Source organism: Heteronotia binoei, chromosome 21 (genome assembly GCF_032191835.1).
Source record: "Heteronotia binoei isolate CCM8104 ecotype False Entrance Well chromosome 21, APGP_CSIRO_Hbin_v1, whole genome shotgun sequence".
Taxonomy (NCBI): domain Eukaryota; kingdom Metazoa; phylum Chordata; class Lepidosauria; order Squamata; family Gekkonidae; genus Heteronotia; species Heteronotia binoei.
This window is the reverse complement of record NC_083243.1, coordinates 110323105-110345306: the sequence shown is the minus strand read 5'-3', so window position 1 is coordinate 110345306 and position 22202 is coordinate 110323105. Positions and strand designations below refer to the sequence as shown.

General features: G+C 43.9%; 1 long non-coding RNA gene and 1 other non-coding gene across 2 annotated transcripts; both read left to right on the top strand.

The window, feature by feature from the left end:
• Positions 1-212: 212 nt before the first annotated feature.
• LOC132590076 (uncharacterized) lies at positions 213-21981 on the top strand. The gene is made up of 3 exons (XR_009556639.1): positions 213-320; positions 21457-21523; positions 21826-21981. It is a non-coding gene; the product is annotated as an uncharacterized LOC132590076 (long non-coding RNA).
• Positions 21581-21682, top strand: LOC132590335 (U6 spliceosomal RNA). Its single transcript, XR_009556679.1, has one exon. It is a non-coding gene; the product is annotated as a U6 spliceosomal RNA (small nuclear RNA).
• Positions 21982-22202: the final 221 nt, after the last annotated feature.

Sequence of the window (22202 nt, the reverse complement as noted above, 5' to 3'; positions counted from 1 at the left end):
TGAGATATGCTTAATCAGGCCTAATGTGGAGCCAAGCTAGAAACTGCAGTTGACAACAGTTAGTTTGACAGCTGTCAAAACCAATTAGGCTGTTAAACTCAATTAACATCTGTTGAGTCATCAGCCAATTGAGAGCCTCTTCTCATTGTCAGTCCATAATGCCTCTGGGAATTGGGATTCCTATAACTACTCACCAGTTAGGAGGTATGATTGTGGAGGGTGTGGTAGGTGTTATGCTGCTCTGCTGGCCACTCTCTTCCAGCCAATATCAGGGTGATGAGGTGCTGTCTGGCTGAGGACTGAAGCTGCTGAACCACATGGTAAATTGCTTGCCAATTTTTCTCTGTTTAGTTAGACTGTTTATGTTAATGTTTTTATTTTCTTTGGCACTGCCTTAATTGCCTTAAAACTCTGATTTGCTTTTTAAGTAAAAGCCTTACTGTTTTTAAAATACTTGTCTGTGAGCTTGCCTATTAGAGCTACCCAAGGGTCCAGTGTCCTAGACATCAGGTCACAGTCTGCCTAGCTAAATTGGGTGTGGCTGCAGGCTGCAGTTAGGCTATCCTGCAGGGATGCCAGCCTTAATCCTGGTAGGGGCAAGGTGGTTTCTCCTTTTTTCCCCCTCCTGGGCCTTAGTCTTAAAAAGGGAGCGGTGGCAGAACTACCAGGGAGGCTGAGAACTATTCCAGCCTGGGTTTACCCAATAGCTCCCTAGCTGGGTTGGGTTCTGGTAAAAACAGGCTAGAGGGAGGTGGAAACAAGGTTCCCTATGTGGTCATCAGCACTGTGGTGCCAAGGTACAGTGGCAACCCCGACAGCCCACAACAAGGGAGGGGGGCAGTGTTGAGTAAAATAGTTAGCATGTATCATAGGTGGCAAACTTTGGCTTTGTTTTCCAGAAAACAGATTCAAAGATAACAATGAATGTGTGGTACAGTGATTAGAATAGGCACTAGGAAGACAAATATCCAGTCATCACTGTACCATGAAACTGTACCATGGGTGACCATGAGCCTGTACCCTGTCTATCAGTCTCACTTATCTTACAGGGTTGTTGTGAAGATTAAATGTGGGGAGCAATGTACATTGCCCTATGCAAGAGTGAGTTGAAAACATAATAGAAGGCCAAGGAGGATAATTCCATTGTGGTATATAATATACCCAAGAGGATAATTCCATTGTGGCACATTGTCAACATCCTACCTTATATATTTTAGTTCTACAAATAAAGATGCAAACTGTTGCTATTGGCTTGGTTTATCTATGTTTTATGCATTTATTGTCTTGAGGTAAATATCTTGAAGACAGATACTGCCTTCATATTTTCAGCTTTCATGTTGACTTATACAAAGCTGCCTACAAGATGATTGAATTAATCATACATGAGACATAGCTCTCCTGTCATGTATACAATGGTTCTCTAGAGAACACCACTATTTTAGATGAGGGAATACATAGGTGACACCTTTGTAATATTTCACAAAATCATCTAGTGTACACTTCAGCAGACAGAGTAGTAAAAACATGAGATTGAGAACCTGTGCCACGGAATTTACAGTCTGTTCATATACATTTGTGTTAACTGTAGTGTCACATACACTGGATTCATAACAGTAGTTAAGATTAGCAGGTAGGACAGAGCTATTCCATGGAGAGTGGTTATAACTCAGTGCAATAGCACATACTTTCCAAGTAGAAGACAGTTTTTATGTCTATGCCCGATGGCTTGTTTTTAATGACTTATTTTTATGTTTGTTAAGCTGTTTGAGCAAGTCTCTGAAGGGGTAGCGTGGAAATATCCGAAATAAATAAAAAGTAAAATTCCAGATTCAGTCCCTAACTTCTTTAATGACAAATAATTTTTGGATAGCATAGCTAGGACAACAATGCCACAGCATCCTAAGAACTAGGGCCCATGAGATGCCCATAAACTACATTAATCAGAGCAGCCTTGAAGGTAACAAGGAGCATATTCCTTTGGCTACCACTATGAGACAAGGAAGAGAAAAGGCAGACTTGGCGATCACAGAGCAGGTGTGCGAGCTGAATGAGGCCCCTGGAGGGCTCTTATCAGGACCTCAAGCAACTGGTTGTCATTTGCTTCCTTCTCTCTCTCTTGCTTCCTTCTACATCACAGCTTGCTTTGCCAGGCTTGTTCAATCACACAGGAGCTATAGAGCGAAGCCTCTATTTTCTCAGTTGGCTGAGGCTCCTATCTTAGGGAGGAAGGGGGGGAAGGATAGCTTGATTTACTAGGATCTCTCAATTGAACATCAGAGCTTCTGAGCCAAGACTCTCTTCCTTCTGTTGGTTGAGGCTCTTCCCCCTCCTGGTCACCTGGGGAAGGAAGGAAAGAGCCAGAGCTTCCTTTGCCCAGTTTCCTGGATTGCACAAGAGAATGGGGGAAACCCACAAATTAGGAACTGGAGGAGCATCAAAAGGACCCAAACTCTGCCCTCAGCCCTTTCCTTCTGTATTTCTGCTCGCATTATATGTTCCATACCCCCACCTGAACATAAATTGCTAGCCATAAAAGAAGACCTGGGTCCCAGAGAATGGATACAAAAGTCAAACTAAAAACCCTACAACAAATAATGACTATCTGATCTCTTTGGGTATTTCCTCCTTAACCAGACTTCAAGCACTCTCAGTCTTATGGGACTGGGCCCCTTTTCCAGAGGACTGATTAGACCTGCCAACATTTGCCTTTCTTTTTCCTTTCTGGGGCTTGGCTCTAAACATGCTGAAAAAGCATGTGATCCACCTCACAAAAGGCACTCATGTTGATATTGGCAAGACTTTCTATTGTAGACCCCCTGTGATCCAAATTCCCAACAGAGCCGGTGGGTTAAACAGCCTTTCCTGCAGAACTGTGGGAAGTAGATGTAATAGAAAGGTGATGAACCACATGGTCACTGTGAGATCTGTCTCCTAAATTAGGCCAAGCTGGTGACATAACCTGAAGTCATAATTCTGGGTGGAACTGGTATCACTGAAGGGAAGGGTTCATGGCTGCCTGCATTCTTCATTGTACTGTAGCCAGGTAGGGCCAATAAAACTAGTATAGCCTTTGTAAATTATGTCAAAACTAGTAGTAAAGCCTGTTGTAGGAAGAAATACAATGGGCCCTAGAAAAAATATTGGAGTGGGATGATTGGAGTGGGATGTAAGTGGCAGGAAGGGAGATAGACAAAGAGAATGAAAGAAAGAGAGAGACAGAGAAGGAAAGGTAGGGAAAAGATGGGGGGAAATAATGAGAGAAAGGCCCTTTCTCCATTCAGCTTTGCTTCAGATCTACTGAGCGCTGAACCCACCTGCTACAAACTCACATCATTCAAAATGCTTCTACATTTAAAAATATGCTCCTCACCTTTTGCAGAGTTTTACTTCTATATTTGAAAAGAAGGAAGCCCCAGGCAAGAATTCCTGCTCCCTGCATGGCAGTGTGCACATTGCTGCTATGGGCCACCTCTTTCACCTGCCTGGTATTCAGACAGCTTAAGGGGGTGGCAGGGCACCTCTCCACCAGTGAGAGGCTGCTGTCCTTTGCCACCACCTCTTTCGCCTGCCCAGGATCCTGGCAGGCCCAGTGCTAGGGCCTCTGACACCCCAGGCTGGCACCAGTCTTGTGCCTCCCACCTGCACCTGCCCTGCTGCCGCACCTCCACCCACGGGGGGAGCAGGCGCAGAAGTGTGGAGGGAGGGTTGGGCAGGCTCTGGCTGAGCTGAGCCTATGCAGTGCACTCTCGGAGGTGCAGAGCTCCTCTGAGAGCGCATTGTGGAAGTGTTCTCCTCCAAGTCATGCTCAGAGAAGCCGCACTGATGCCCCACCTGGATGTGTTCACCTTGAAGGCAAGAGCAGCCATGCAGGGCACGTTCTGCTCTGAGTTGGACCTCCCTTGAGAGGGAAGCCCAGGTCGGAGAATCTGCGTCCGCACCCCACCCGTCTGCTTTCGCCTTGAAGGAAAGCTCTACAATTACAAACTTAGATCCACATGTTCAGGAAATCGCCTGTTTAAAAGTACTCCTGCGAACTGCAGAGCAACTCCAGGATGAAAGCGCTTTCGTTGCCCATTCAAAAAAAGAATGTAAACAATATACGGGCAATATATGACAAGCAATATGCCAAGATAATTGTTAACGGAGACTTAACAGAAGAAATCCATCTTACTAAGGGCACGAGACAGGGTTGTCCTCTATCCCCTCTGCTGTTCATTTTTTCTCTCGAAGTACTAATTGATTCAATTAGGTTAGATACCAATGTTGAGGGCTTAAGAGTCAAAGGGGAAAGCTATAAAATTTTAGCCTATACAGACGACATGGTTCTTGTGTTGCAAAATCCTTTGGAGTCAATAGAGAAGGTTTTAAACCATTTGGACGAATACGGGAAAGTTGCCGGCTTAAAAATAAACAAAAATAAGTCAAAATTGCTGACCAAGAATATGACGGCACAGGCTATTGTTGATCTTGAAAGAATTTCAGGATTTAAAAGGGAGAAGAAAATAAAGTATTTAGGTATAGTCGTCTCAGTCAAGTGCAGTGCTATTTATGAAAACAATTATGTTCCCTTATTAAAAGAAATTGAGACTCTAATCAAAAGCTGGGCTAATTTGAGACTTTCATTCATGGGTAGAGTGTCATTACTCAAAATGAATATTCTCCCCAAAGTTTTATTTTTGTTTCAAATGGTCAACTTTGCTATGAAGGACTCTTTCCTTAAGAAATTAAATCAATTGGCCAAAAATTATGTTTGGCAGGGGAAGAAACCCCGAATTGGTTGGAAAATATTTAGCTGATAAAAAAGAGAATGGTGGCCTTGGGTTACCAGACTTCGAGATTTATCATACTGCTTGCTCAGTCTGGTGGTTGAAAGACTGGGTAATGTTAGAAGATTCTCGTGTGTTAGCAATAGAAGGTGCCGACTTACAAGCTGGCTGGCACGCAAACGTGTGGTATATACAGAAACCTCAAAATTATTTTAAAAATCATTTAATTCGTCAATCTTTACTCCAAACCTGGGTGAAAATAAAAAAGAAAATTTATGATAAAACGCCCAGGTGGATATCACCAATGGAGGTATCAATCCGGCCACAACTGTGGTCTCCGGGAAAGTCTTTAAGATACTCAGATTTACTAGATGAGAACAACAAAATTAGGAAGAAGGCAGATCTTGAGCAAAGAGGGTTCTCCCCGGATTGGTGGACAATGACTCAAATTCTGGCAAAATATAATAATGATAAAATTGTTGGGTTTACGAAGACAAACTTTGATTTCGATATGTTAATTACCGCAAAGACCGGAAAAACGATAAAGAAAGTTTACAATTACTTATTACAATTAAAATTGGAGGATGAAATGGTCAAAAACGTAATGGTAAAATGGTCAATGAACTTAAAGGGTAACATAACGTTGGAACAATGGGAGATGTTATGGAGGAATAACTATAAGATTATAAAACCTGTCAACTACCGTGAAAATTTTTTTAAACTCTTCCACAGGTGGCATATCACACCGGTGATAATAAATAAAATTAATCATGAATTCGCACCCAATTGCTGGAAATATGGAGTAAAGATAGGGACCTATTATCACCTATGGTGGACATGTAAGGTGTCCAAAAAATATTGGAAAGGTATTCATAAGACATTGATTGATATATTGAAGGTTAACTTTCCGCTCAAACCGGAGTGTATGTTATTATCACTAGTCAGAGGGACGGTCCCCCGAGAGGATGAATTTATTGCAGTCTATATTATAACGGCGGCCAGAATATTACTGGCCCAAAACTGGAAATCCAAAGCCCCCCCAAAGAGGGAAGAACTAATTTATAAAATTATGCAGTTGGCTGAAACGGACATATTGGCTAATACAATACAAGGGAAATTGAAGGAGGATGCAATAAAAAGATGGGAAAAAGTATATTTATGGTTAGGGACAAACTAAAGATAAGTTAGGAAAACCGAAGTAGTATCACATTTATTTAATAATGTCAGTATTACTAAAATTAATGTTGACTTTCTATGAAAAGGATCGCAATAAGTTCAGTTTTGGGACTCTGATGCCACAGTCACACCCTAAACGGGAAAAAGGATTGTTGTTATAGGATGATGTTAATCCTATATTTTTTTTGATTATTGATTAGTATATATGTTTTGTATGGATGAATAAAAGAAATATAGTTTAAAAAAAAAAAGAATGTAAAAGACTTAAGAAAATGCAAAGCAAGACAGAAGTGACAGAGATGTAATTGTAGATTATTACTTTTAAATATGCACAAAGACAGGATTTTCTGCCAAGTGTAGAAATCCAAAGAGAAATGGAAGGAAGGAAGTTAGACAGACAGAGGCTGCAATCATAGACATTAAATAATGTCGTTTCAATCCAGTTTCAAAGCACTTTCCATCTGGATTTTTCCATTTCACACAGTAAAGAGTATTGGAAGTGGATTGAAAGTAGGGTTGCCAATCCCCAGGTGTGGCAGGAGATCCCCTGGTTTTGAGGTCCTCCCCCCACTTTAGGGTTATCAGAAAGTGGGGGGAGGGAGGGAAATGTCTGCTGGGTACTCCATTATTCCTTATGGAGATCACTTCCCATAGGGTATAATGGAGAATTGATCTGGGGTATCTGGGGTTCTATGGGAGTTGGCTTTTGAGGTAGAGGCACCAAATTTGCAGCATAGCATCTGGTGCCTCTCCTCAAAAAACTGCCCAAGTTTCAAAAAGATCGGAGCAGGAGGTCCAATTCTCTGAGCTCCCCAAAAGGTGCCCCTATCTTTCATTAGGTAAAGGCAGTACCCTGTGCAAGCACCAGTTGTTTTACCAACTGCAGAAAGATGGAAGGCTGAGTCAACCTGGAGCCAGCTACCTGAACCCAGCTTCTGCTGGGATCAAACTCAGGTTGTGAGCAGAGCTTAGGATTGCAGTACTGCAGTCAGAGCCCTCTGCTCACAACCTGAGTTCGATCCCAGCGGAAGCTGGTTCAGGTAGCTGGCTCCAGGTTAACTCAGGCTTCTATCCTTCTGAGGTTGGTAAAATGAGTACAGTTTGCTGGGGGGAAAGTGTAGATGACTGGGGAAGGCAATTGCAAACCACCCCGTAAAAAGTCTGCCGTGAAAATGTTGTGAAAGCAATGTCACCCCAGAGTTGGAAACGACTGGTGCTTGCACAGGGGACTACCTTTAGCTCTTACCTTTATCTTTAATTATTTCCAGTGTAGGGAAGACAATTAAAAGGTGTACGGTTCCTTTAAATGCGATGGCCAGAACTCCTTTTGCAGTTCAATTCTGCTTGTCACACTCTTGCAGCTGATTCCACCCTGATGCCTCCTGGCTCCACCTCCAAAGTCTCCTGGCTCCATGCTCAAAGTCCCCAGATATTTCTTGAATTGGACCTGGCAACCCTAATTGAAAGTGCATTATTTAGTGTGTGATCACAGCCAGAATGAAATAAAAACAAAGAAAGAAGAAGAAGAATTGCAGATTTATACCCCTCCCTTCTCTTTGAATCAGTGACTCAGAGCAGTTTATAATCGCCTATATCTTCTCCCCCCACAACAGATACCCTGTGAGGTGGGTGGGGTTGAGAGGGCTCTCACAGCAGCTGCCCTTTCAAGGACAACCTCTGCCAGAGCTATGGCTAACCCAAGACCATTCTAGCAGGTGCAAGTGGAGGAGTGGGTAATCAAACCCAGTTCTCCCAGATAAGAGTCCACGCACTTAACCACTACACCAAACTGGCTCTGGAAAGACAGAGATATAGAGAAAGAATTAGAGAAAGAATGGAAGGGAGGTAGAAAAATGAAAGGGGGTGTGAAGGAGTGAGAGCAGTGGTCATTTTGTAGAAGAGGAGGTGCCAGAGCTCATTAGCACAACTCATTTGCATAACTCTTTCCATATGCCACGTACCCCTGACATCTCCAGAAAGTGTTTTAAATTATACCAGCTCAGCATCTACTTTAACATGCTTCTTGAATTATAATTGTCACCTTACTCCCATCATACTTTTAAAATTACCTTCTCCTGTGTGGCTACAGCGGCATGATGAAGATTTCCATTTGTATGCTTTATATGTTTTGGTTGTTTCCCCATTTTTTGTGGGGAAAAATATGAGAAAGTTTGTCAAATCTTAGAGTTCAAAGGGGGGTTGAACAATGGAGCCCAGAAGCAAGCATTTTTTTTGGGAGGGGGGGTTAAAAAGAAAGACTGTGATAAAATTTAGAGGTTCTGGAACTCCACTCCTGTGAGTTTCTGCCCAAAATGAGTTCTGTGAGAGAAATAAAAAAGAGAAGGAAGATAGTATAAAAGAAAAAGTCAAAGACAGAGAAAGAATGAAAGGAATGAATGAAGAGAGAATTATGTTAAAGTTTGCGAGAAAGAAATAAAATAAAGGGAAAGGAAGAAAGGGAGACAGAGAAATGTCAAGAAGACAGACAGGCAAGCAGGCAGGAAGGTAGGCAGCCATTAGAAGCCTGCCTTTCCTCCTCTTCCACTTGCAGGTGGGACGGGCGGTGGGGGGAGGGAAGCAAAAGAAGCGTTCAGATGGCTTCCTGTTTCTTAAAGCAAGCAGCCCACTGTAGCCTAATCTGGATAGAGTGAACACTATTTGCAGGTGGAAAGGGGGCTTGAGTATAGAGAGTATAGAATATAGACAGTCTGTTTCTACTGCTATTGAACTTCCCCTCCCCCCATTGTGATGGAACATTCCTTTTCTTTCAGTTGAAGTTTAACTGTTTTCTGTCAGAGTTTGTTTCCATGTATATAGTTATTAAATGATGTTCAATGTTACTTAAGCAAGTATGTGTGCCACATGATATTAGTTCACACTGAATTCACCCACAGACTGTGTTATAAATAGATGTGGAATATTGCCCTATAAGTAGGAGTTTCTGGCATATTTATAAATAGAATATATATACTATAGAGGTGGTGTGTGTGTACTGTAGAGGTGGTGTGTGTGTACTGGGCAAGTGCAACTTTGGTGAGGAGTGTTATTTGGAGATGGAAATAACAGTGGCAGTGTTGTTGTGGGGGGCGGGGAGAGGGACTGAGGAAAGGCAGGAGTAATCAGTAAGGCTCCAGGAGAACCTCTCAGCAGAGAACTGTCTCACTCAAAGGTCAGTGGCGTTCTGACTGGGTTTTGGCCTGACAGGGTTATCAGTAAGTGGGTCACAGCGAGGCTACCCAATGACAGGGGGGGAGACAGGGGGGGAGTGGTGACAGATAGAGTGCAAGGCCACTCCTGTGGTAGCCACAACTTCCAATAAAAATTGAGGATCGAGCCACCCTTAAGTCTTTTATTATATCTACTACCAGTAAAGCCTGTTGTAAAAAGAAATACAACGGGCCCTAGAAAAAAATATTTGGGAGGAGGGTGATGAATGTGTAGGTGGCAGGAAGGAAAGAAGATAGACAAAGAGAATGAAAAAAGAGAGAGAGTTAATGGTAGGAAAAGGATGGAGAGAAAAGAATGGAAGACCCTTCTCCATTCAGCTTTGCTTCAGACCTACTACAAAATTGCATCATTCAAAATGCTTCTACATTTAAAATTATGCTCCTCACCTTTTGCAGAGTTTTACTTCTATATCTGAAAAGAAGGAAGCCCCAGGCAAGAATTCCTCCCCCCCCACACACACACCATGGTAGTGCACACATTGCTGCAGCGCTCTGTACTGGAATCCAGGCAGCTGAAGGGAATGGCGGGGCACCCCTCCACCACTTGGAGGCTGCCTTCCTTTGCCACCACATCTTTTGCCTGCCCAGGACTCTGGCAGGCCCGGTGCTAGGGCCTTGGCCACCCCAGGCCAGCACCTGTCCTGTGCCCTCCAACTGTGCCTGCCCTGCCGCCGCACCCCACCCATGAGGAGAGCAGGCACAGCGGTGTGGAAGAAGGAGTGGGCAGCTGAGCTGGGCCTGCACAGTGCACTTTCGGAGATGCAGAGCACCTCTGAGAGCACACTGCGGAAGCGTTCTCCTCTGAGATGCTCAGAGAAGCCATTCTGATGCCCCACCTGGCTGCGGTCACCTTGAAGGCAAGAGCATCTGGATGGGGTGCATTCTCCTCTGAGTTGGGCCTCCCTTGCAAGGAAAGCCCAGCTTGGAGAAGCTGCACCGATGCCCCATACGGCTGCCTTCGCCTTGAAGACAACAGCAGCCGGGCAGGGCGCATTCTCCTCTGAGCTGGAATTTTCTTGTGAGGAAAGCCCTGCATGAAGGAGAGCACATGTCAATGCACTTCTGAGCAGCGCACCTAGTGACTTCCTAAATCAGTGCTCTTGCAAGTGAATGATGGATGGGGATTTGGGGAGTAGTTTTAATACTGGGAGGGAAGGTTCTACAATTGCAGATTTATATCCACATGTACTCTTGAGAACTGCAGGGCAACTCCAGGATGAAAGCGTTTTTGTTGTTCATTCAAAAAAAATGTAGAAGACTTAAAAAATTGCAAAGCAAGACGGAAGTGACAGCAATATGCAATGTAGATGATTACTTTTAAATACTCACAAACAGGATTTTCTGCCAAGTGTAGAAACAGCCAAAGAGAAATGGAAGGAAGGTAGACAGACACACGTTAAATCACACATGTTAAATAATGTAGTTTCAATCCAGTTTCAAAGCACTTTCCATCTGGATTTTGCCAGTTCACGCAGTAAAATCCAGTTAGAAAGTTCACTGGAAGTGGATTGAAAGTAGGGTTGCCAGTCCCCAGGTGGGGGCAGAGGATACCCCAGTGTGGAGGACCTCGCCCTGCTTCAGCATTATCAGAAAGTGTGTGGGGGAGGGAAATATCTGCTGGGTACTCCATTATTCCCTATGGAGACCAATTCCCATAGGGTATAATGGATAATTGATCTGTGGGTATTTGGGACTCTACGGGAGTTGGTTTTTGAGGTAGAGGCACCAAATTTGCAGCATAGCATCTGGTGCCTCTCCTCAAAAAAGTGCCCAAGTTTCAAAAAGATTCAATGTGGGGGTCCAATTCTCTGAGCCCCCCAAAAGTTGCTCCTATCTTTCATTATTTCCAACGGAGATAAAGCATTTAGAAGGTGTGTGGTCCCTTTAAATGTGATGGCCAGAGCTTCCTTTGCAGTTCAATTATGTTTGTTATCACACCTTTGCTCCTGGCCCCATCCTGATGCCTTCTGGCTCCACCCTGATGTTTCCTGGCTCCACCTCCAAAGTCTCCTGACCCCAGATATTTTTTGAATTGGACCTGGAAACCCTAATTGAAAGTGCATTATTTAGTGTGTGTGTGATCACAGTCAGAATGAAATAAAAAGACAGAAATACAAAGATACGGAGAAAGAATGAGAGAAAGAACAGAAGGGAGATAGGAAAATGAGGGGGGGAGTGAGAGCAGGGGTCATTTTGTAGAAGAAGAGGTGCCAGAGCTCATTAGCACAATTTATTTGCATAACTCTTTCATATGCCACACACCCCTGACATCTCCATAAGGTGTACTAAATTATATCAGCTCAGCATCTACTTTAACATGCTTCTTGAATTAAAATGGTCATCTTACTCCCATCATACTTTTAAAATTACCTTTTGTGTGGCCACAGTGGCATGATGAAGATTTCCATCTGTCTGCTTTATATGTTTTGGTTGTTTCCCCATTTTTTGTAGGGAAAAAAATGAGGAAGTTTGTCAAACCTTAGAGTTCAGCAAAATTCTCACAGCGGGTTTGAACAATGGAACCCAGAAGCATAAGAACATAAGAGAAGCCATGCTGGATCAGGCCAATGGCCCATCCAGTCCAACACTCTGTGTCACACAGTGGCCAAAAACATTTTTATACACACACCCACACCCACACACACTCTGGCTAATAGCCACTGATAGACCTCTGCTCCATATTTTTATCTAAACCCCTCTTGAAGGCGGCAATGCTTGTGGCCGCCACCACCTCCTGTGGCAGTGAATTCCACATGTTAATCACCCTTTGGGTGAAGAAGTACTTCCTTTTATCCGTTTTAACCTGTCTGCTTAGAAATTTCATCGAATGCCCATGAGTTCTTCTATTGTGAGAAAGGGAGAAAAGTACCTCTTTCTCTACTTTCTCCATCCAATGTGTTATCTTGTAAAGCTCTATCATGTCACCCCGCAGTCAACGTTTCTCCAAGCTAAAGAGTCCCAAGCGTTTCAACCTTTCTTCATAGGGAAAGTGTTCCAGCCCTTTAATCATTCTAGTTGCCCTTTTCTGGACTTTCTCCAATGCTATAATATCCTTTTTGAGGTGCGGCGACCAGAACTGCACACAGTACTCCAAATGAGACCGCACCATCGATTTATACAGGGGCATTATGATACTGGCTGATTTGTTTTCAATTCCCTTCCTAATAATTCCCAGCATGGCGTTGGCCTTTTTTATTGCAAATGCACACTGTCTTGACATTTTCAGTAAGTTATCTACCACGACCCCAAGATCTTTCTCTTGGTCAATCTCTGCCAGTTCACACCCCATCAACTTGTATTTGTAGTTGGGATTCTTGGCCCCAATGTGCATTACTTTGCACTTGGCCACATTGAACTGCATCTGCCACGTTGATGCCCACTCACCCAGCCTCAACAGGTCCCTTTGGAGTTCCTCACAATCCTCTCTGGTTCTCACCACCCTGAACAATTTAGTGTCATCCGCAAACTTGGCCACTTCACTGCTCACTCCCAATTCTAAATCATTTATGAACAAGTTAAAGAGCATGGGACCCAGTACCGAGCCCTGCGGCACCGCACTGCTTATCGTCCTCCATTGCGAAGACTGCCCATTTATACTCACTCTCTGCTTCCTATTACTCAGCCAGTTTTTGATCCACAAGAGGACCTGTCCTTTTACTCCATGACGAGAGTCTTGGAGCCTTTGAGGAGTCTTGAGGAGCCTTGAGGAGTCCACGAAGGAGCCTTTGAGGAGGAACTTTAGCAAAAGCTTTCTGGAAGTCAAGGTAAACAACATCTATCGGGTCTCCTTTGTCCACATGTTTGTTCACCTCCTCAAAGAAATGTAACAGGTTAGTGAGGCAAGATCTTCCCTTACAGAACCCATGCTGAGTCTTCCTCAATAACCCGTGTTCATCAATGTGCCTACTCATTGTGTCCTTGATAATGGTTTCTACCAACTTTCCCGGTATTGAAATCAGACGGACTGGCCTGTAATTTCCTGGATCTCCTCTGGAACCCTTTTTAAAGATGGGGGTGACATTTGCTACCTTCCAGTCCTCAGGAATGGAGGCAGATTTCAATGAAAGATTACAGATTTTTGTCAAAAGATCCACAAGTTCAACTTTGAGTTCTTTCAGAACTCTCAGATGTATGCCATCCGGACCCGGTGACTTATTAGTTTTTAATTTGTCTATCAGTTGTAGGACCTCCTCTTTTGTCGCCTCAATCTGACTCAGGTCTTTCAACACCCCTTCCGAAATTAGTGGTTCTGGGGCCAGCAAAAAGTTCTCATCTTCCACAGTGAAGACGGAGCCAAAAAATGCATTCAGCTTCTCAGCCATTTCCCTATCCTCCTTCAGTAATCCTTTTACCCCATGGTCATCCAAGGGCCCCACTGCCTCCCTGGCTGGTTTCCTACTTCTAATATATTTGAAGAAATTTTTATTGTTCGTCTTTATGTTTTTTGCAATATGCTCCTCATAGTCCCTTTTTGCCTGCCTGATCACAGTCTTGCATTTGATTTGCCACAGCATGTGTTCCCTTTTACTAATCTCACTTGGACTGGTTTTCCACCACTTAAAGGAGTCCTTCTTACCTTTTACAGATTCCATTACTTTGTTTGTTAACCACGCAGGCCTTTTCTTATGCCTGTTTGTGCCTTTCCTAACTTGTGGTATGTATTTTATCTGAGCTTCTAGGATTATAGTTTTAAATAGTCTCCAAGCTTCCCCAAGGGTTTTGACCGTATTTACCTTTCCTTTCAGTTTCCTTCTCACAAGCAAGTATTTGGGGGGAAGGGGGTTAAAGAAAGAAAGCACAATAAAATTTAGAGGTTCTGGAACTCCAATCATGTGAGTTCCTGCCCATAATGAGGCCTGTCAGAGAAGTAAAAAAGAAGAAGAAAAACAGACAGAATGAAAGAAAAAGACAAAGACAGAGAAAGAGAAAGAATGAGAGGAATAAATGAAGTGAGAGTTATGTTAGAGTTTGGGAGAAAGGCATAAAATAAAGGGAAAGGAAAGAAGGAAGACAGGGAGACAAAGAAGTGACAGGAAGACAGTCAAGCAGGCAGCCATTAGAAGCCTGCCTTTCACCCCCTCCCACTTGTAGGTGGGAGGGGAGTGAAAGGGAGCCTTCAAATACCTTCCCGCCTTTTAAAGGAAGCAGTCCACTGTAGCCTAGTTTGAATAGAAAGAGTGAAGACTATTTGCAGTTGGAAAGGGGGCTTGAGTATAGAGAATATAGAGTATAGAGAGCCTGTTTATCTGTTCTGCTAAACTGCCCCTCCTCCCATTGTGATGGAACATTCCTTTTCTGATAGATTTAACTGTTTTCTGTCAGTTTGCTTCCATGTATATAGTTATTAAATGATGTTCAATGTTACTTAAGCAAGTATGTGTGTCACATGATATTAGTGCACACTGGATTCAACCACAGACTGTGCTGTAAATGAAGAGGTGGAATACTGCCCCATAAGGTAGATTTTCTGGCACATTTATAAATATAAATACCTCACCTCCCAAACTGTAGGGGCTCGGGGAGTGTATTGGGGGAGTGTAGCTTTGATGGGCAGTGTTAATTGGAGGCGGCAAAACAGTGGCAGCATTGTTTTGGGGTAGGGAAATATACTGAGGAAAGGCAGTAGTAATCAGTAAAACTCCAGGAGAACCTCTCAGCAGACAACTGTCTTCGTCAGAGACTGACTGATGGGGTTCTGGCCTGACAGGGCCAGCAGTAGGCAGGTCACAGCAAGGCTACCCAATGACAGGAGGGAGTGGTGACAGACAGAGTGCAAGCCCACTCCTATGGTAGCCACAACTTCCAATAAAAGTTGAGGATCAAGCCACCCATAAGGCTTTTATTATAGCTGTGATGATACTGCCACAAAGATGCACCCTTCCAGGGATGAGCCTTTGTAATCCTGCATAAATTGTAAAGCAAGACACCCAATTAGCTCAAGTCCTATCGACCGTCTTTATGACTTTCTCCTTATCTTTGTCATCCATATCCTCTTTATCCTTCCTCTCCAATTCCTGGTAAAGAAGAATAAAGATATACTCACCTTTTATAACATGGTAATCTGAGTGCTGTTGAGTTGTCTGTTTATATAATGTTTTATTGTATTTTATTGTTTTATCATATGTTGTACTCCACCCTGAGCCCTACGAGGAATGGGCAGAATAGAAATATACTATATTATTATTATTATTATTGTTATTGTTATTGTTATTATTAATAATAATATAATTTTGTCCCATGTAGCCAAGCGACAATGCCAGATCACCAAAAGACAATGCAGCCATGGGCACTGCTCCATTTAACATGTCCCAGGTGGATGGGTAGCCCCAACCAGGTGTCCTTGGCACAGCTAGTGATGGTGGAGCAGTGCTACCCAGGACCCCTGAGATAACCCCTGACCCAGCTGCCATCCCCAAGGCTGATGTGGTATTTGGCTAGCAGATGGACTGGCATTGCCAGAGCTGGGTAACCCAGATGCAGGCTGTGGACCCCAAGGCCCCCATGGCCATACCATACCAGTGTGTGGCAAAAGGTTTGACTTACCATTTCCCCCAGAAGGACCAGCTTGAGATATTGCAAAATCCCTCACTACCTGTTGTTGCTGTACAGCAGCACCACTCATAGCCTCAGTGTTTCCAGCCAACTCAACAATGCTGGCTCCTGCTAAGCATGAAGGACTGCTTTCCAATAAAGACCAGTAAGAACCTCTGTTTTAAATTGCTTTTTATCCATACTGTGCCCACTACCCTTACTCTAACCTGCTGTTGATGAAAGCAGAATAGAAACACCAGCATTCTCTGAGCCCCCCAAAAGGTGCCCCTATCATTCATTATTTCCAATGGAGGGAAGACAGTTAAAAAGTGCATGGTCCTTTTAAATGTGATGGCCAGAACTCCCTTTGCAGTTCAATTATGCTTGACACACCTTTGCTCCTAGCTCCACCTCCAAAGTTTCCTGGCTCCACATCCAAAGTCCCCAGATATTTCTTGAATTGGACCTGGCAATCCTAATTGAAAGTGCATTATTTATTGTGTGTGATCACAGCAAGAATGAAATAAAAAGTCAGAAACACAAAGATACAGAGAAAGAACAGAAGGGAGGTAGAAAAATGAGGGGGGGAGTGAGAGCAGGGGTCAGTGTAGAAGAAGAGGTGCAGAGTTCAATAGCACAACTCATTTCCATATATCACACACCCCTGACATATCTGGAAGGTGTACTAAATTATATCAGCTCAGCATCTACTTTAACATACTTCTTGAATTATAATTGTCATCTTACTCCCATCATACTTTTAAAATTACTTTCTCTATGTGGCCACAGTGGCATGCTGAAAATTTCTATCTGTCTGCTTTATATAGTTTAGTAATTTCCCATTTTTTGTGAGGAAAAATATTAGAAAGTTTGTCAAATCTTAGAGTTTTGAAAAATTCTCACAGGGCGGTTGAACAATGGAGCCCAGAAGCAAGTATTTGGGAGGGGGGGGGGGGTAAGAAAAAGAGTGCAATGAAATTTAGAGGTTCTGGAACTCTACTCCTGTGAGCTTCTGCCCAAAATGAGGCCTGTGAGAGAAATAAAAAGGAGAAGGAAGATAGACAGAATGAATGAAGTGAGAGTTATGTTGAAGTTTGGGAGAAAGGAATAAAATGAAGGGAAAGGAAGGAAGGAAGAAAGACAGGGAGTCAGAGAAATGACAGGAAGACCGGCAAGCAGGCAGGAAGGTAGGCAGCCACTAGAAGCCTGCCTTTCACCCTCTCACACTTGCAGGTGTGTAGGGGGGAGCAAAAGGGAGCCTCCGAAAGGGTTCCTGCCTCTTAAAGCAAGTAGCCCACTGTAGCCTTATTTGAATGGGAAAAGTGAAGACTATTTATAGGTGGAAAGGTGATACAGAGTCAGTATAGAGTCTGTTTCTGATGCTGCTAAACTTCCCCCATTGGAAGTTCAGCAGCAGCAGGAACATTCCTTTTATTTCAGTTGAAGATGTTTTAACTGTTTTCTGTCAGAGTTTGCTTCAGTGTATATAGTTATTAATGTTACTTAAGCAAGTATGTCTGCCATATGATACTAGTTCACACTGGATTCAATCACAGACTGTGCTGTAAATGAAGAGGTGGAATATTGCCCCATAAGGAGGAGTTTCTGGCATATTTATAAATAGAATATATATACCTCACCTCTCAAACAGTAGCAGCAGGGTGTGTGTACTGGCTGAATGCAACTTTGACAGGGAGTGTTAGTTGGAGGTGGCAAAATGGTGGCAGCATTGTTTGTGGGGGGATGGACTGAGGAGAGGCAGGAGTAATCAGTAAGGCTCCAGGAGAATCTCTCAGCAGAGAACTGTCTCATTCAAAGGTCAGCATGATGGGGTTCTGGCCTGACAGGTCCAGCAGTAGCCTGCTCAAGGGCCTTTAATCTTTCAAGAATAGTTTAATCTATCGCATCCCCTTGATGATCATCATCTGATGATACTGGGATGGTTCTCTTGGGTGGCTCCTTTGGTGCAGGCCTCTTCCCCTTCTTACCTCCCCTAACTTTGCTTGGAGCCATATCAATAAACAGGATCAAAAAAGCCATAAAGGCTACTGGCCAAATATAAGCAAAGATTTGTCCAATATGGAGAACTTAGCCTTGTACTAAAATAGCACTGGCTAATTAAGAGAACCTATAATGGCTGCCCAAAGACAAGTCACCTGAGGAACACACAAAATGGCTGCCCCAAGGAAAGAGGCAAGCCTAGTCATCCGACAAAATGGCCTCCAAAAAGAAGCTCTAGGCACAAACTGTTATGTATGTGGACTAAGGTTGTGTATAATTAATGGTGTTCCTGCCTGGCTCATTGGAGCCGTTAGGACTGAGCTTGGGGACTCAGGAAAAATGGGCAGTAGGATCCAAATTCCTGCTGCCCTGCTCCAATCACATGCTCCCTGCTGGTTTGTATGATGCAATGGCGTCCTTGCGTGGGAACCTTGAAGTGTTTATAGTTGGCCTGTTGGCCCAGTTCTTCAGTCTTCTTTAGTTACTGGTTACCATGCTGTAACTCAATTAAGAGCTGTGATCACTGCAACAGCGTCTCTTTTGTGCATTGAATCTACTATATTATACAAACCAACATGTCTTCCTAAGGTGCCTAAAGGATGCAGGCAATGGGAGCCCACACAAACATGTCCAAGCAACCCCCTGCCCATTAAGAATGGCCACCAATGCACTGCATCAGGCCCTAAAACTCTGCAGTAAAGGCAGGCACCCCACCCCCCAAGTCACACTCCCCCAGAACAGAGCCTCCACCAAATCATGTGTAAGCCAACACCTCTTCAGGGATGCTGCCAATGCCGCCGCCTCCACTGAACCACTGCTGATGCCAGCACAGGCTGGAACTGGCCTATCCACACAGCCTCATCATCCAGATAGCCCCCTTGGCAAGCTGCTGCCAGCCAGAAATGTTCCATCTGACCAATCTGACCACACTGCCACTTCCAAAGTCACTCCTGAAGCCTGCAAACCAGGCAGACTCCAGGAGCATGCTGAAAATGCACCTGTGTCCTATGTAATCAGATGAAGACAGAAGATGGAGGTGGGGCCAACTAGGAAGCCCTCTGGCCCCACCTCCAGGACCAAACACCCAGATGCAGCTTAGCCATGAAAGTGTGCCTCTGCCTCCTTCCAAGAGGGCAAAGGTGGCTCCCTGGCTGTATGGCCATGAGCCAATGGTCAGTAGATCAGGAGTATAAGAAATCATGCATGTTTGTTATTGACAGTTTCCAACTCAGCATTCCTCCTACTTTCTGTAATTGACGTATGCTGAGCATCCCAATTTGGTTAGGGAGTATTGAATTTTAAAGCCAGTTTCATCATGGCTGCTCCTGGAATCTACAGTTTGGGAAGAACAAACTGCATGCATATGGCACTACTATAGCAGCGCCCGCCTCACGGCCTCACTGGATCTCTTTAACTCAGTCTCTTCGGGGTATTTTACTTAATTATTATCTGATGGAAATAGAATTCTCTTTGTAGGGGACCACAGCAGCTTTGTAGTTTTTCCCAAAAATATAGGCTCTCGAGAACTTTAACTCAAACCACAGATTTATTATAACACAAAGTCTTTAACTTGGGGATAAGGGAGATATTTACACAGGCTAACACGTTGCTCAGTTGTTTCAGGCTTTACATTAACTTTTTCCTTCTTTTGAGTCTCTCAGTTACACAGTTCACAATTTCCCTATAACTTGCTCTCTCCACCTCTAGCCAAGGTCTGGCCTCTAGGGAATGATGTGCCAAGTCTCACCCCTCGACTGGAGCCACTACTACCAGTCCTTCTGGTGTCTCAGACCCACATCCACTCCCTCAACCACCTCACTAGATCTTCAGAGTTGTCTATAGGTGTCTGTGACCGTTCAGGTCTTGCCTGACTCACTCTTGTTCCTCACACACAGCCCTCTTGGCTGGTTTTGTCGAGCTTGCAGCCTCTGGAAGTCTTTCCCGTCACTGTCTCAAGCTCCTTCACAGGATCAGCTGTCCCCTCAGCCTCAGTCAGGCACGAACTGACCCAGTCAGTCTCTGTCAGGCCCCAACACTGACAGACGTCTGACAGGCACCAACTCTGTCAGACACTAACTGACTGAATGAGTGCCCCAGCAGTTTCTGTCACTCAACCACTTTCCCTCCCTGAGAGCTCTGAGCACTTTGCCCCCACCCTCAGGTCACCTGACGCAGGCCCTGTGCGTCTTCAGTTTCTGGTTAACCCCTAGCTTTCCGTCACAACTACCATCACACTTGTGCCAGTACTATGAGCTAGGAGAAAACGCACAAAAAAAGAATGGCTTGGGGCAACATTCAAACATGATACATCTCTTGATTTCTCAACATTTGATAACTCATTTCTCAATGACTGCTGGGTGAGTATGTAAACTGACTGAAATTTTTACATTTAAAGCAACATCTGGAAATAGTGTTAGATGGTACATTTACACAGGGAAGTCATCAGGGGTGGTTAGATGAGCAGGTTGCCACAGCAGTATCTTGGCTTTAAATGAACTGCTTGAGTTTGTGTAACACAATAACAATATTTTCCTCATTGTTCCATCCCTATTCTTCTCTGCTTTGACTCCACATTGTTCATGCTCCCTCCCCTTTTCATAGTACCTATAAAATTGTCAACATGTGTGTCTAACCATATCAGAGCCTTTCACATGCTGGGTAGATATTTCTGATAACAGAGTCATAAGAAGTAAGGTTGTATAGCAGAGAATGGTATTTCTGTAGCAGAGAGTGGTATGTTAAGGACAGGGCCAGCTTGCCCACTAGGCAAACTAGGCAGTTGCCTAGGGCGCCAGGAGGGTGGGGGTACCAAATTTGGCTCCCCCCCTTCTGGTGCCCCAGGCAAGCTTGCCTCCTTTGGCCATGCATCTGCCGCTACCTGTCCTTTCCCATGCCGTGCTCCATCCCACCCCCCTGGGTGCCACACCAAGGTGCAGTGCCTCTCACCCCCCCTTCCCATTGCCGCCTGTGCCGTTTGTGCTTCCCAACGTGGCATGCATCTTATATTTAGAAGAATGCGCTGGTGAAGGCTTGGCTCCCCCTCCCTTCCAGTTCCAGAAATGAGGGTGGGGGGAGCCTCAGCGCATTCTTCTAAAGATAAGATGCACGCTGTGTCGGGGCTGGCAGGGCCCCAGCACAGCACTGTGATCATGCGGGTGGCAATGGGACAGGAAGGGAAGGGAGGAGGGGGCTGGTGGGTGTCTTGGTGTGGCACCTGGGGGGGTGTGACAGAGCGCTGCACTGCATTGCAGCACCGTGGGGGTTGTGGCGATAGGGGGCATGCCTGCCTAGGGCACCACACATCCATGGGCCGGTGCTGGTTAAGGAAACAGGAGGACCAATTAGGTAAAAAGTGGTCGTCTTATACCAGATCTTAGTGGTAATTTTAAACAAGCAGCAAGTAAACATGAACTATTTCAGTGTTTCCTAGCTACTGTTTTGCCATGAAAAGTCTTTCTTTTGGAACAGCTCTGTATGTTTTGCAAAGAGTATTGCTGTTAATAGTCCCATGTTTTCTTTGACAGTGATTAAAATCCACTAAATGGATATGCCAAACAGAGTAGCACAAAGCCAGAAAGTCTTGTGGATAATTTTTGCTTAGGGACATCAAATGTAAGAGGGTGAAATGCATTACAAAGTCATAAATGCCACTACCTCTTTGCTGTGCCTCCAAAGAAAATATACACAGGCAGTATGGTTCCCTTAGTAACTATTAAAATGCATATCATTCCTTTCCTGTTTTTCATGTAAACAAGAGAAAAGCACGAATAGACCCATTGAGTAAGACCTGAATGAAGCCTTGGAGTATGTATGAATTAATAGGTAGGTAGGTAAGTTTATTGCAAATGGCCATTGCCCTTTACAAGTTAAAACATATTTATGTTCGTCAGCAGCATATATACTAAAATTGGAATGATACAGGTAAGATTAGCATGGCCCCTGCCCAAGAATGACATGCAAATTGAAGTGTTCCATATACATTAATACAGTAATATAGATACATCAGCTATTTTTTTAATTGCCCTTTACAATATATTTTGTGGCAGTCTAATATGATCTCTGTGCTAACCATTTCAAACTTAAGGTGTTTTTTTTAATGCATCTTTTCATCTTTTGTCCCTCAGAGGGATATTAACAGAAGGAAGAGGAAAGAATGACAACTGTTATGGAGATCAGACATGCGTGTCTTAGGGTTGCAGAGCTTTTCACTGGAGTTCATCTCATCATTCCTTTTAATCACGTTCTATGCACATACAGATTTTAATGGTGTACAAAGCCTGCTTAAGCCTTTGGTGTTCATTTCTTTTTTATTTTAGCAACTGGTAAGATATGATGTTTGGCCTTCTCCAGATTTATTTATTAGACCCACTCTTGTGCTTTCAGAGGGAAGTACTTTAATTATCATGTTTCTAGTGTGAGAGACATCAAAATATTTTTACCTGTATAGTTCAAATTAAGCTTTTGTCCCCTCTTCTAGAATCGTTCGGTACCATCCAAATTA